The sequence below is a fragment of the Ovis aries genome, chromosome 15, assembly GCF_016772045.2.
Source record: "Ovis aries strain OAR_USU_Benz2616 breed Rambouillet chromosome 15, ARS-UI_Ramb_v3.0, whole genome shotgun sequence".
Lineage (NCBI taxonomy): Eukaryota > Metazoa > Chordata > Mammalia > Artiodactyla > Bovidae > Ovis > Ovis aries.
Genome location: NC_056068.1, coordinates 52971297 through 52985303, shown reverse-complemented (window position 1 = coordinate 52985303; position 14007 = coordinate 52971297).

The window sequence follows — 14007 nt, the reverse complement described above, 5'->3', positions numbered from 1 at the left end:
CCCCGCCCCTCCCCGCCCAGTCCCTTAGCGGTCCAATCTGGTTCATTCCTCCTCTTTCTGGCCCCCAGTTCCGGCCCAGCGGTGGCTTGGAACTTGCCCCTCCCTCTCTCAACACCGGACACCACCCGCTCCAGCTCAGGCCCAAGTTCAGTCTCCAACTGCCACAAAGCTCCCCGGCTGCGACCCTCACCCTTCCACTCCGCCCACTTCCGTCTTCAGGCCCTTTTCCCCACGCCCTCCCCTATTGGTTGCCGGTCTGTTGATAGACATCACCGCCTAAAACTTCCCTAGACGACTTGGGAGTCGAGCGAGAAAGTTCCGGATCTCAAAGGGGACGCCACTAAAACGTCCAGCGGTCCAAAGCATTGGGCAACCGACCCTTAGGAAAATATAAATTATATTTATATGTATTATATATATGTGTGTCTGTGTGTGCATGTACATATATTTTGAGTAACTGATAGTAGATTACAACCGCTGAACAAGTTAAAAGCCCATGTGTCCTTGTAGATGTGCACAATTGAATAAATAGGGAAGAAAGGACAGCCCTTCCTATAGTAAGATTCTAATTAATGAATGTAGACCATGCACAAACTGTTTGAATGCAGTATGGTTTATGCTAAATACCTGCTTTCCTTCTGAGAGTCTGGAATTTTGAAACATGCCAGGCAGAGTGCCCAGGTAACCTGCCCCAGTAAAAACTGTGAGTGCTGAGTTTCTAATGGGTAGGTTGTCTAGACAGAGACTAGGCTCGCATGCTGCTTTTGTGATGCTGGGGAAAGCGTGCCTAGTGTGATCATGAGACGGAGTGGGCATAAGAAAGCATATGCAAGGATTTTTTCAGACTCAGCCGTCAGTCTTCTCATGATCCGGTGTGTGTCCTTATTACGTTGCTGAAATCAATGTTAGCCCTGAGTACACCTCTACGCCTAGTCCTCTGAGTATTTCTGATGCTGAGCAGGGCCCTATGCGGCTTCTAGGCATGGAGGTCTTTTTGTCCCCCATTTCTTATAACTAAGACTCCAGCCTCCATGGCCTGAGTTCCAAACGGCAGCACTGTTATTAATTAAAGGTGGAACAGCCAGGAAACCATCTGAAGCAAGAATAAAGGGACCAAAGAGACTCATCAAGATTAGGAGATTGGACCACCTAAGACCCTGATAAAGAAAGCTGAGCGCTGAAGAATTGATGCTCTTGAACTGTGGTGTTGGAGAAGACTCTTGAGAATCCCTTGGACTGCAAGGAGATCCAACCAGTCCATCCTAAAGGAGATCAGTCCTGAGTGTTCATTGGAAGGACTGATGTTGAAGCTGAAATTCCAATACTTTGGCCACCTGATGCGAAAAGCTGACTCATTGGAAAAGTCAATGATGCTGGGAAAGATTGAGGGCAGGAAGTGAAGGGGACGACAGAGGATGAGATGGTTGGATGGCATCACTGACTCAATGGAAACGGGTTTGGGCAGGCTCAAGGAGTTGATGATGGACAGAGAGGCCTGGCGTGCTGTGGTTCATGGGGTCACAGAGAGTAGGACACGACTGAGTGACTGAACTGAACTGAACTGAAGACCCTGAAAGTGAAAGTGTAGTCCCTCAGTTGTCACCACCTTTGCGAACATGTGGATGGTAGCCAGCCAGGCTCCCCCAACCATGGGACTTTCCAGGCAAGAATAGTGGAGTGGGTTGCCATTTCTTCCAGGGGATCTTCTGGACTCAGTGATCAAACTCAGGCCTCCTCCACTGGGGGCAGATTCTTTACCATCTGAGCCACCAGGGAATCCCACCTAAGACCCTGCACATACCCTAATCTTGTCAGCAATTCTACCCTTTTGAAACTTTGCAGAACAAAGAATACAAGACCAGTACTGCCTCAATCCTTATCACATACTCCTTCCTGACTATGTAACCTCTAGATAGGAAATCAAGAGATACTTGGGGTAACAGGTAAATTTGGCCTTGGAGTACAAAATGAAGCAGGGCAAAGGCTAACAGAGTTTTGCCAAGAGAACTCACTGGTCATAGCAACACCATCTTCCAACAACACAAGAGAAGACTCTACACATGGAAATCACCAGATGGTCAATACTGAAATCAGATCGATTATATTCTTTGCAGCCAAAGATGGAGAAGTTGTATACAGTCAGCAAAAACAAGACCGGGAGTTGACTGTGGCTCAGATCATGAACTTCTTATTGCCAAATTCAGACTTAAAAAAGTAGGGAAAGTCACTAGATCATTAAGGTATGACCTAAATCAAATCCCTTATGATTATACAGTGGAAGTGACAAATAGATTCAAAGGATTAGATCTGATAGACAGAATGCCTGAAGAACTATGGACAGAGGTTCATGACATTCTACGGGAGGCAGTGATCAAGACTATCCCCAAGAAAAAGAAATGCAAAAAGGTAAAATGGTTGTCTGAGAAGGCCTTAAAAAAAGCTGAGAAAAGAAGCTAAAGGTAAAGGAGAAAAGGAAAGATATACCCATTTGAATGCAAAGTTCCAAACAGTAACAAGGAGAGATAAGAAAGACTTCCTCAGCATCAATGCAAAGAAATAGAGAAAAATAATAGAATGGGAAAGACTACAGATCTCTTCAAGAAAATTCGAGATACCAAGGGAACATTTCATGCAAAGATGGGCACAATAAAGGACAGAAATAGTATGGACCTAACAGAAGCAGAAGATGTTAAGAAGAGGTGGCAAGAATACACAGAACTATACAAAAAAGATCTTCATGACCCAGATAACCATGATGGTGTGATAACTCACCTAGAGCTAGACAACTTGGAATGGAAAATCAAGTGGGCCTTACGAAGCATCACTACAAAGCTAGTGGAGGTGATGGAATTCCAGCTGAGGTATTTCAAATCCTAAAAGATGATGCTGTGAAAGTGCTGCACTCAATATGCCAGCAAATTTGGAAAACTCAGCAGTGGCCACAGGACTGGAAATGGTGTTTTCATTCCAATCCCAAAGAAAGGCAACGTTAAGGAAGGTTCAAACTAGTGCAAATTGCACTCTTCTCACACACTAGCAAAGTAATGCTCAAAATTCTCCAAGCCAGGTGTCAATAGTATGTGAACATGAACTTCCAGATGTTCAAGCTGGATCTAGAAAAGGCAGAGGAACCAGAGACCAAATGGCCAACATCCATCGGATCATTGAAAAGGCAAGGGAATACCAGAATAACATCTATTTCTGCTTTATTGATTACTCCAGTCTTTGGCTGTGTAGATCACAGCAAACTGTGGAAAATTCTTTGAGATAGGAATATCAGACCACCTTACCTGCCTCCTGATAAATCTGTAAGTAGGTCAAGAAGCAACACCTAGAACCGACATGGAACAACAGGCTGGTTTCAAATTGGGAAATGAGCACATCAAGGCTGTATATTGTCATGCTTATTTAACTTATATGCAGAGTACTTCATGCGAATTGCTGGGCTGGATGAAGCACAAGCTGGAATCAAGATTTCTGGGAGAAATATCAATAACTTCAGATATGCAAATGACCACTCTTATTGCAGAAAGTGAAGAGGAACTAAAGAGGGTCTTGATGAAAGTGAGAGGAGAGTGAAAAAGCTGGCTTAAAACTCAACATTCAGAAAACGAAGAGCATGGCATCCAGTTCCATCACTTCATGGCAAATAGGTGGGAAACAATGGAAACAGTGAGAGACTTTATTTGGGGGGGGCTCCAAAATCAATGCATATGGTGACTGCAGCCATGAAATTAAAAGACACTTGTTCCTTGGAAGAAAAGCTATGACCAACCTACACCGTATATTAGAAAGCAGAGACATTACTTTGCCAACAAAGGTCCGTATAGTCAAAGCTAATGTTTTTCCCATAGGCATGTATAGATGTGAGAGTTGGACTATAATGAAAGCTGAGCACTGAAGAAGTGATGCTTTTGAACTGTGGTATTGGAGAAGACTTTTGAGAGTACCTTGGACAGCAAGGAGATCCAACCAGTCCGTCCTAAAGGAGATTGTTCCTGACTGTTCACTGGAAGGACTGATTTTGAAGCTGAAACTCTAATACTTTGGCCACTTGATGCCAAGATCTGACTCATAGGAAAAGACCCTGATGCTGGGAAAGATTGAAGGCGAGAGGAGAAGGGGACAACAGAGGATGAGATGGTTGGATGGCGTTACCGACTCAATGGACAAGAGTTTGACCAAACTCTGGGGGTTGGTGATAGACAGGGAAGCCTTGCCTGCTGTAGTCCATGGGATCACAAAGAGTCAGACACGACCAAGTGACTTAACTGAACTGAACTCACCAGGGAGGGGGTTAGAATTCTTGAGGTGACAGCCGCTTTTGCTTGGCAAAATAATAAAGCCACTCTTTCTTTCTCCTCCCTAACTCTTGTCTCCGTATTTCTGTTTGGCATTAGTGTACAAAGAGCAAAGATTTTGGCAATACTTCTAACAATCTCTGGATGAATCTGAATCTTGGGAACCCTCAACCAAATGCCATATATAAATTTTAAAAACATGTAAAATAATACTATCATATATTGTTAATGGATGCATGTGTGGAGAAAATGCACAGGAAGAGTAAATAGCAAATTCAGGATTAAAGGGTATGATTAAGTTTCCAAGAGACTTCAGTTATGTCGGTGATACATATTTTTTAAGGTGGAAGTGGGTTCATGGTTATCCATTTTATTATTCTTTAAACCTTATTATTTATCTGAAATATTTCACTTTTAAAGACTGGCTCATACAAAGTCCGAGGGTTTTTCACCAGACATCTCTAAACACATAATCACCAACTCTGGATCATTACATCAACTTTAGAAAAATATCTAAAGCTAATGCCAAATCTCTCTCAATTCTTCTTTAGTGGTCTCTATTTAATGCCTGAAGCAGTGAAGTTTAGTAGCAGTCTTTGTATTTGGAGGTGACTTGACTCCAAGCCTGACTTTTCACTTCCTAGCTGAGTAAGCTTGGCAAGTTATTTCACCTTTTTTTTTTTTTTTTTTGCTCTACCGGCTCTTCGTTGTGGCGCACGGGCTCTCTGTTTTGGTGCATGGGCTTCTCATTTGCCATGGTTCTCTTGTTGCAGAGCATGGGCTCTAGGGTGTGCAGTCTTCAGGAGCTGCAGCAAGCAGGCTCAGTAGTTTCAGCTTATGGTCTCTAGAGTGCTGGCTCAGTAGTCGTGGCTCACAGGCTTAGTTGCTCTGCAGTATGCGGGATCTTCCTGGACCAAGGATCAAACCCATATCCCTTACATTGCCAGGCGGATTCTTGACCACTGGACTACTGGGGAAGTCCCAAGTTATTTAACTTCTGTGCCTCAGGTCCCTCATCTGTAAAATAGGCACACTTGGTCCAACTCTTCATTCATAGCTCAGATCAAAATGAAATCTTCTGTATGAAGAGCTCCCAGGCCTCCATGCTAAACAGTTATTTCTCTTCCAAACTCTATTATACTTTGTACAGATGGTTTCTGATGAATTTTGTGTTTGCCAATCTCATCGGTCACTCTAATTAATCCGATAGAGATGGAACCAAATCTATTTTAACGGTCTCATACAGCATTTAATTAAGGATACTATCTGACTATACATCCAAGCAACAGGATGAGACCAATCTGCAGAAATGGCCTCAACCACACCCAAGGGCCTGGACCCAACAAGCTGGAAAAACAACCACCAAAACAACAATCATAAGCCATTATGATCTACCTTGGAGACCAGGTGGTATGCTCCAGTTTGTTATTGACCTTTGCCCCTTGCCTGTGGCATTCATCCAAGTACAGTAGGTTATATTAGCCATGGCAGACTCTATCTTGGCCTACAAAGAAGAGCAATTCTATAATTCATAACCACAGTGGCCAGTGAGTTGAGGTTCACTTGAACACTTTCCAGGGCTGAGGTGCATTACTGATGACTTCAGCTGAAGTTGGGAATGAATTTCATATCAACATTTCCAAAATGATGACTCTCATGATAGAGATAACCTTCTGCTGCTGCTGCTGCTACTGCTGCTAAGTCGCTTCAGTCGTGTCCGACTCTGTGCGACCCCATAGACGGCACACACCAGGCTCCCTGGTCCCTGGGATTCTCCAGGCAAGAACACTGGAGTGGGTTGCCATTTCCTTCTCCAATGCATGAAAGTGAAAAGTGAAAGTGAAGTTGCTCAGTCATGTCCGACTCTTCACGACCCCATGGACTGCAGCCCACCACGCTGCTCTGTCCATGGGATTTTCCAGGCAAGAGTACTGGAATGGGGTGCCAGTGCCTTAACCTCCTGCAGAAGTGCATAAATGAGTAGGGCACCCCTCCAGGAAGTTCCCCTGTGTAACCAAGGGAAGCCTCATTTTGGAGCCATATCCACAGGCACCTGAAGTTTACCTGATCTGCTGGTGGTGTGTCCTTAAAACACTTGAAGGTTGTTCATGATCCTATGGTTCAAGACACCATGTTTTCAGGGAGGAAGGCAAGTTCATGCCTGGCTCCCACACAGGAAGTACGGTCCTGGGGACATATATGATGTCTCTAATTGTTGGGGCCTCCCAAGTGGGACCTACATCATTCAGGGGACACAGATTGACAGTGTCTGTAATGTAACCTCCTGGCACCTGGTAGGCCTCTGGGTTCCCAGTTCATTTATTTTAATCTTTAAAAATTTTGTTTTTGGTTGCGCTGGATCTTTGTTGCTGTGAATGATGCTAAAGCTGAAATTCCAGTACTTTGGCCACCTCATGTGAAGAGTTGACTCACGGGAAAAGACTCTGATGCTGGGAGGGATTGGGGGCAGGAGGAAAAGGGGACAACAGAGGATGAGATGGCTGGATGGCATCACCGACTCAATGGACATGAGTTTGAGTGAACTCCAGGAGTTGGTGATGGACAGGGAGGCCTGGCGTGCTGCAATTCATGGGGTCACAAAGAGTCGGACACGACTGAGCGAATGAACTGAACTGAACTGAAGCTTTCTCTAGTTGCTGCAAGTGGGGGCTATTCTCTAGTTGTGGTGCACGGACTTCTCATTATGGTAGCTCCTCTTGTTGTGAAGCATGGGCTCTAGGGCGCTCCAGCTTCAGTAGTTTGGCATGGCCTTAGTCACCCTGCAGCATGTGGAATCTTTCCAGACCAGGGATCGAACTTGTGTCCCCTGAATTAGAAGGCAGATTCTTAACCACTGGACCACCAGGAAGTCCCCAGTTCATTTAGAATCATTGAAAACAGTTCTTATTTTTGGAAAGACTGCCTGATGACAGTTAGTCCAACCTGTTCCATTTGTCCATATCACCAGTCAGGTGACATCTGTCCATTCCACAGACTGATGAGCTACAAGAATGAGGGTGAGGGACACATGTCCAAAGATTGTGATGTGTTTTGCCTGAGACTACAGGAGTTGAAAGTACACCTGATGTTTCTGATAAGATTTCTCAGCAGGTTAAAGAATTGAACTGTGGTCAGAGCCACCTGGCTCAGTTCAGTTCAGTCCTGTTGACTCTGCGACCCCACGGATTGCAACATACCAGGCTTCCCTGTCCATCACCAACTCCTGGAGCTTAATCAAACTCATGTTCATTGAGTCGGTGATGCCATCCAACCATCTCATCCTCTGTTGTCCCCTTCTCCTCTCGTCTTTGATCTTTCTCAGCATCAGGGTCTTTTCCAATCAGTCAGTTCTTTGCATCAGGTGGCCAAAGTATTGGAGTTTCAGCTTCAAAATCAGTCCTTCCAACGAACACTCAGGAATGATCTCCTTTAGGATGGACTGGTTGGATCTCCTCGCAGTCCAAGGGACTCTCAAGAGTCTTCTCCAATACCACAGTTCAAAAGCATCAATTATTCAGTGCCCAGCTTTCTTTACATTCCAACTCTCACATCCATACATGACTACTGGAAAAACCAAAGCTTTGACTAGATGGACCTTTGTTGGCAAAGTAATGTCTCTGCTTTTTAACATGCTGTCTAGGTTGGTCATAACCTTTCTTCCAAGGAGCAAAGTGTCTTTTAATTTCATGGCTGCAGTCACTATCTACAGTGATTTTGGTGCCCCTCCAAATAAAGTCTCTCACCGTTTCCATTGTTTCTGCATCTATTTGCCATGAAGTGATGGGACCAGATGCCATGATTTTCATTTTCTGAATGTTGAGTTTTACGTCAACTTTTTCAGTCTTCTCTTTCATCAAGAGGCTCTTTAGTTCTTCACTTTCTGCCATAAGGGTGGTGTCATCTGCATATCTGAGGTTATCGATATGTCTCCTGGCCATTTTGATTCCAGCTTGTGCTTCATCCAGTCCGGCATTTCTCATGATGTACTCTGCATATAAATTAAATAACCAGGGTGACAATATACAGCCTTGATGTACTCCTTTCCCGATTTGGAACCAGTCTGTTGTTCCATGTCCAGTTTTAACTGTTGCTTCTTGACCTACAGGTGGTCTGGTATTCCCATCTCTTGAAGAATTTTCCACACTTTGTTGTGATCCACACAGTCAAAGGCTTTGGCACAGCTAATAAAGCGTAAGTAGATGTGAAGAGGAACTAAAAAGCCTCTTGATGAAAGTGAAAATGGAGAGTGAAAAAGTTGGCTTAAAGCTCAACATTCAGAAAATGAAGATCATGGCTTCTGGTCCTATCACTTCATGGCAAACAGATGGGGAAACAGTGCAAACAGTGTCAGACTTTATTTTTTTGGACTCCCAAAATCACTGCAGATGGTGACTGCAGCTATGAAATTAAGACGCTTACTCCTTGGAAGAAAAGTTATGACCATCCTAAATAGTATATTCAAAAGCAGAGACATTACTTTGCCGACTAAGGTCCGCCTAGTCAAGGCTATGGTTTTTCCTGTGGTCATGTATGGATGTGAGAGTTGGACTGTGAAGGCTGAGCACCGAAGAATTGATGTGTTTGAACTGTGGTGTTGGAGAAGACTCCTGACAGTCCCTTGGACTGCAGGGAGATCCAACCAGTCCATTCTGAAGGAAATCAGCCCTGGGATTTCTTTGGAAGGAATGATGCTGAAGCTGAAACTCCAGTACTTTGGCCACCTCATGCGAAGAGTTGACTCATTGGAAAAGACTTTGATGCTGGGAGGGATTGGGGGCAGGAGAAGGGGATGACACAGGATGAGATGGCTGGATGGCATCATTGACTCGACGGACGTGAGTCTGAGTGAACTCCGGGAGTTGGTGACAGACAGGGAGGCCTGGCGTGCTGCAATTCATGGGGTCGCAGAGTCGGACACAACTGAGCAACTGAATTGAACTGTTTTTCTGGAACTCTTGCTTTTTCAATGATAGCAAACCCAGCAGTTAGTGGGATTTAAGGAACCTACAACAGTTTGAGATAGTTATTCTGGGCCATTTTCCTTTGAGAGGAAGGCTCCAGGGGTGACTCTTTTCCAAATGTCATGATCTAGGACTATGTCAAATCAACGAGAATCTAGGTAGCTGAATCAGAATTAAATGTGAATATTCTAGGCCTCCTTTCAGTTAAGCTGGCACCCAGAGGATGTGGCAACCAGGTTGGCCTGTAAACGCTGTTTAGACAAAGAAAACATGCCTGGCCAAGGCCATGGCATATACTAAATTTTCAAAATAAATCTATACAACAATCTTCAACCCCTCTCATTCTTATCATTACTCAGTAAGCTGCTATAATAGTTAACTGTAAGGTCAACTTGCCTTGGACAGATACTTGTGTCAACTTAACTGGACAGTCCCCAGATATTTAGTTAGACATTATTCTGGGTATGTCTGAGGGTGTTTCTGGATGAGATTTCTATTTGAGTCAATAAAGCAGACTTTCCTCTCCAGTGCAGGTGGGCCTTATCCAATCTGTTGGAGGCCTGAATAGAATAAAAGTCAAGGTAAGGGAGAATTCATTGTCTCTGCCTGACTGCTTTCAAGCTAGGCAAGTCTTCTGCTTCTGGAATGGAACTCATACCACTGGTTCCCATCAAGGGCCCAATGAGTTAGTAGCTTTGCTTCAGGCAGCCTGGGGGAATACCTTTCCTCTGAAGGAGTAGCTGTCCCCCTTTTCATGTGAAGACTAAAATGTGGTGGGACTGACTGCATCCCAGAACATGCCATTTCCTCTTGGCTAGGGGACTGCTGGGCTCCTTTTGTTAGTTGTCAAGTCTGAGTTAGTACGGCCCCAAATGGGATCTTAGACCAGAGTAAAGAGGCTTCCATGGGTCAGATATTTAGTTTCAGCAATAGCTCTGTAGTAGCCTAACAGTTGTCCACCTTTTAAAAGATGTACTTAGCACCTGAAAAGTATACTATCATACTGGGAAATGGCCTGAGTACTCCGCCTGTTACCAAGTTTCCAACTGAAACTGTGGTTTTCCTTTCTTTCTTCTACTTAGGAGTCTCTATTATTTTTGTTAGACTACCCAAGAGGAGACAGGGGTCACTTCCCTCTATGCAGCGGTAGTCCTAGAATGGGAGACTTATGAGCATTCACAGTTCAGTCAAACGTACATTTGATCTCAATAACACTTTGAGGCAAAACTGATAAAATGTTAATACGTTGAATCTGTTTAGAGGCTTCCCCTAAAGCTCATTTTAATTTTCCCTTCCCATTGCAAACTGTGTCCAAACCTGTCAGTGGATACATGCTAAGTTGCTTCAGTCGTGTCTGACTCTTTGCGACCCTGTGGACTCTAGCCCTCCAGGTTCCTCTGTCCATGGAATTTTCCAGGCAAGAATACTGGAGTGGGGTGTCATTCCCTCCTCCAGATGATCTTCCCAACTCAAGGATTGAACCCGCATCTCTTACATCTCTTGCATTGGCTGACAAGTTCTTTACCACTAGCACCACCTGGGAAGCCCCAAACCTCACCAGCTGAATTCCGGTACTTTCCTCCCATCACAGGAACTCAAACCATGTAGTTTAAAGTAGGTCACAGCCAACTGACAGACTATGCTTTCTCCCAGCCAGGAGTGTGGGGACATCACAGGAGTGGGAGAGGCTAACCTAATGTTCAACTGGGTCAGTGAGGCCTTTTCTCCTGACTCCTGCTCCATGGTCCATGCCACCTCTCCCGTTCTGTACCTCTCGGCTCCAACAAGCATCTGCAGTTCAGGGACTGCTGGTTTGGTTTTTTGCCACTACCCCCCCCCCCCCCCCCCCCCCCCCCCCGCCAACCCGGCACATCACTGTGAATTTCTGCCACAGTTTCTCGGCACTTTTGACCATTCTGCACTGAGGGCTCCCTGTCCCCATGGGGTGAAGTAGGATGGTGACTTAGATGTTTATATTCAACAGAGCTATAAAAAGGGAATCCTTCTCCTCCTCAAAGATCCCCCAGCATACACAAAGTCTTTCCTTAAAGCAGGAGAGGGAGTGGATCATGAATTTATTTTTGCTTCATGGTTACCTGCCTGGACTCAACAAACTCCTAATACTGAATATTTTGGGTTCACTTAAAAAGCTTTATATCCTTATTTCTGACACCACTTATTTCAGCTTTGGGGAAGCTATTACTCATCAGTCAGCCATACTGCCTTCAACTGGGGCCACAGACTTGCTTGCCTCATCGTCAAAACATCCTTTCATTCTCCTGCTCTGAAAATTGAGCTACAACCAGTCGGACAGTGTGTTTCAATCTCACCTCTTGTTGCTTAGCCTCAAAACATTCATTAACATGTAGGACAACGAGAGGCCCTTACTCCCCTCCTCACATGGCAGCAGTTGCTACCAGGCCCCCGGTTATCCTCTCATATCACTTGGCCCATGACCTTCCTCTTCTGGAAAGCCTTGTCTGTCATGATCCCATCCTTGTTACCAAACTATCAACAGTAGCCCATGAAAGGTTTCAAATTTTATCCTCCTTGCAAACAAGTTAACTTACTTTTTTCATGAAGACTGGCAGATGCCATGAGACTTCTGGATCAGAGACAAATTACTTATAATGCAGCAAACAGCAATGGACAGGTTTGTGCTAGTTCCCCATTCCCCTTCCCCAACAAAACTGACACAGGTAGGCCTAGATGGGTGCCTACATGTGCAGTAGGTTGTATCATAAGAAAAGAACCCAGAGCTTAGGGGGAGTCAACACTTTAGTGAACAGTAAGCAAACCTGCTCCAGGAGAGATATTACCTCCTCTCCCAAGGCTGCCCACTACCAAGAGAACACTGAGATTTGGCCCAGAAGTGGCCGAGGTCTTTGCACTTACACGAAGAACTTGCAGGGATGTGCTCACGGCTTCTGGCAGATTGCCTTTCCCAACACTCATTCCCCAGGGGGTCACCTTTGACAGCATTATACACAAAATCCAGGGCAGTAAGAGCCTGGATACCGAATACTATTCGATATTAATCAACTGTTTCCTAGAGCAGTTTGTCAGTCACAGGGAAATCTCCCCCAGAGAGCCAAAGCTCCCTTACAGCAGCCAAGATTCACTGCAAAAAATTTGGAGTTTTACTGCTGTCTCCGAATGGATCTAAGAGTGGCATGATAAGCAGCAGGAGGGAGCTGGCTGCAAGACAATCCAACACCTGCCATCCCTCCTCACCCAAGCAAACCAAGGTTCCTAACAATTCACCTGGTTTTTGTTCACAAAAGTAGGGAAATTTCCCTCTTCACTCTTGTGTAGATGTGTGTCTCTGTAATGGCTGTCTGAAAAGAAGAGAAATCTACTGCCCACGGGGAAGAATGTTAGTGTCCATGGTTACAATGTAGCAAATCTGAAGCTGATTGCCAGATTAGTCAGAAATCCTCCTGCTCAGAGGAAAGTGAGTGCCAAGGCATACCTTCTGAGCAACTGTCTTTAAACCTACTTCCCAGTACTAGGAGCTTACAACCACCTCCCCAGTGTTCATTAGCAGGCAAGAGTATATTCAAAACATTCTGAGAAGGGGGTCACAGAGAACACCAGACTGTCATAAAAGTTCTATGGCATATAAAAAAAAGCTAATTCTTGAAGTATCTGTGGATAGCAGAGGAGTCACTTGAGCAAATGTGCTTTCGGGATGGACTGTTAAGTAATAACATTAGAGGCTGTCTGTGGGGACAGGGCACATTTTATAAAAAAAAATATTGTGATATTATTAACAGAGCTTCCCTGGTAGCTCAGCTGGCAAAGTCACCTGCAATGCAGGAGACCCTCAGCTGGAAAAGGCATAGGCTACCCACTCCAGTATTCCTGGGCTTCCCTGGTGGCTTCGCTGGTGAAGAATCCGCCTGCAATGTGAGACACCTGGGTTTGTTCCCTGGGTTGGGAAGATTCCCGGGAGAAGGGAACTGCTACCCACTCCAGTATTCTGGCCTGGAGAATTCCATGGACTGTATAGTCTATGGGGTTGCGAAAAGTTGGCCAAGACTGAGTCACTTTCCCTTTTCATTATTAGTAGAAGCTTCCCCAGATATTGTAACTTTCATCAGGGAGAGAAGGTTTGGGTCAAGGGAAGCCAGGGGTGGTGAGAAGATAAGAGAGTTGGTGTTAGAAAGCTGTAAATTGAGTAGGAACTTGGACCCAGAGAAAAATACAACTGTGGGTAGTCCAAGGAACTTTCGCATTTTCTTTCATTCCCTAAGGCTGTTCTGAAGCAAAAAGACTGTTTCTAAAAATATATGAAGCACCAATTGTCAAATACACGTTAGCAGCTCAAATTTGCAAATAATGAAAAACACAGCTGTCTCCCCACTCTTCTTAGCAGTCTTATCCTAGAATACCACAACTGGATAGATGAGGGGTAGGGGTGCATGGCTAGGCTGCTAACCCACTTCTTTATTTATTAAATCAATACTGTCTCAACTGGTTACAGAGTCAGGGGAACACCTTAAGACATCCACACAGCCTAAGAAATCTCAAAGTAGGGTTTAAGGGCAGATTTAAGGGATAACAGCATTCATATTCTTTGTATATAGGCATCTCTAGGCAGTAAGGAACCTTCATTATCTCAAAGGGTACACTGTCTGAAAACTCTTTTGAAGGGTTCTTTTAGTCCTAGAGAAGAAATGAGATTTTCCCAAGGTCACAAATTAAAATACAGCTGAAAACCCAGGTCTCTTGTCTATCACTGA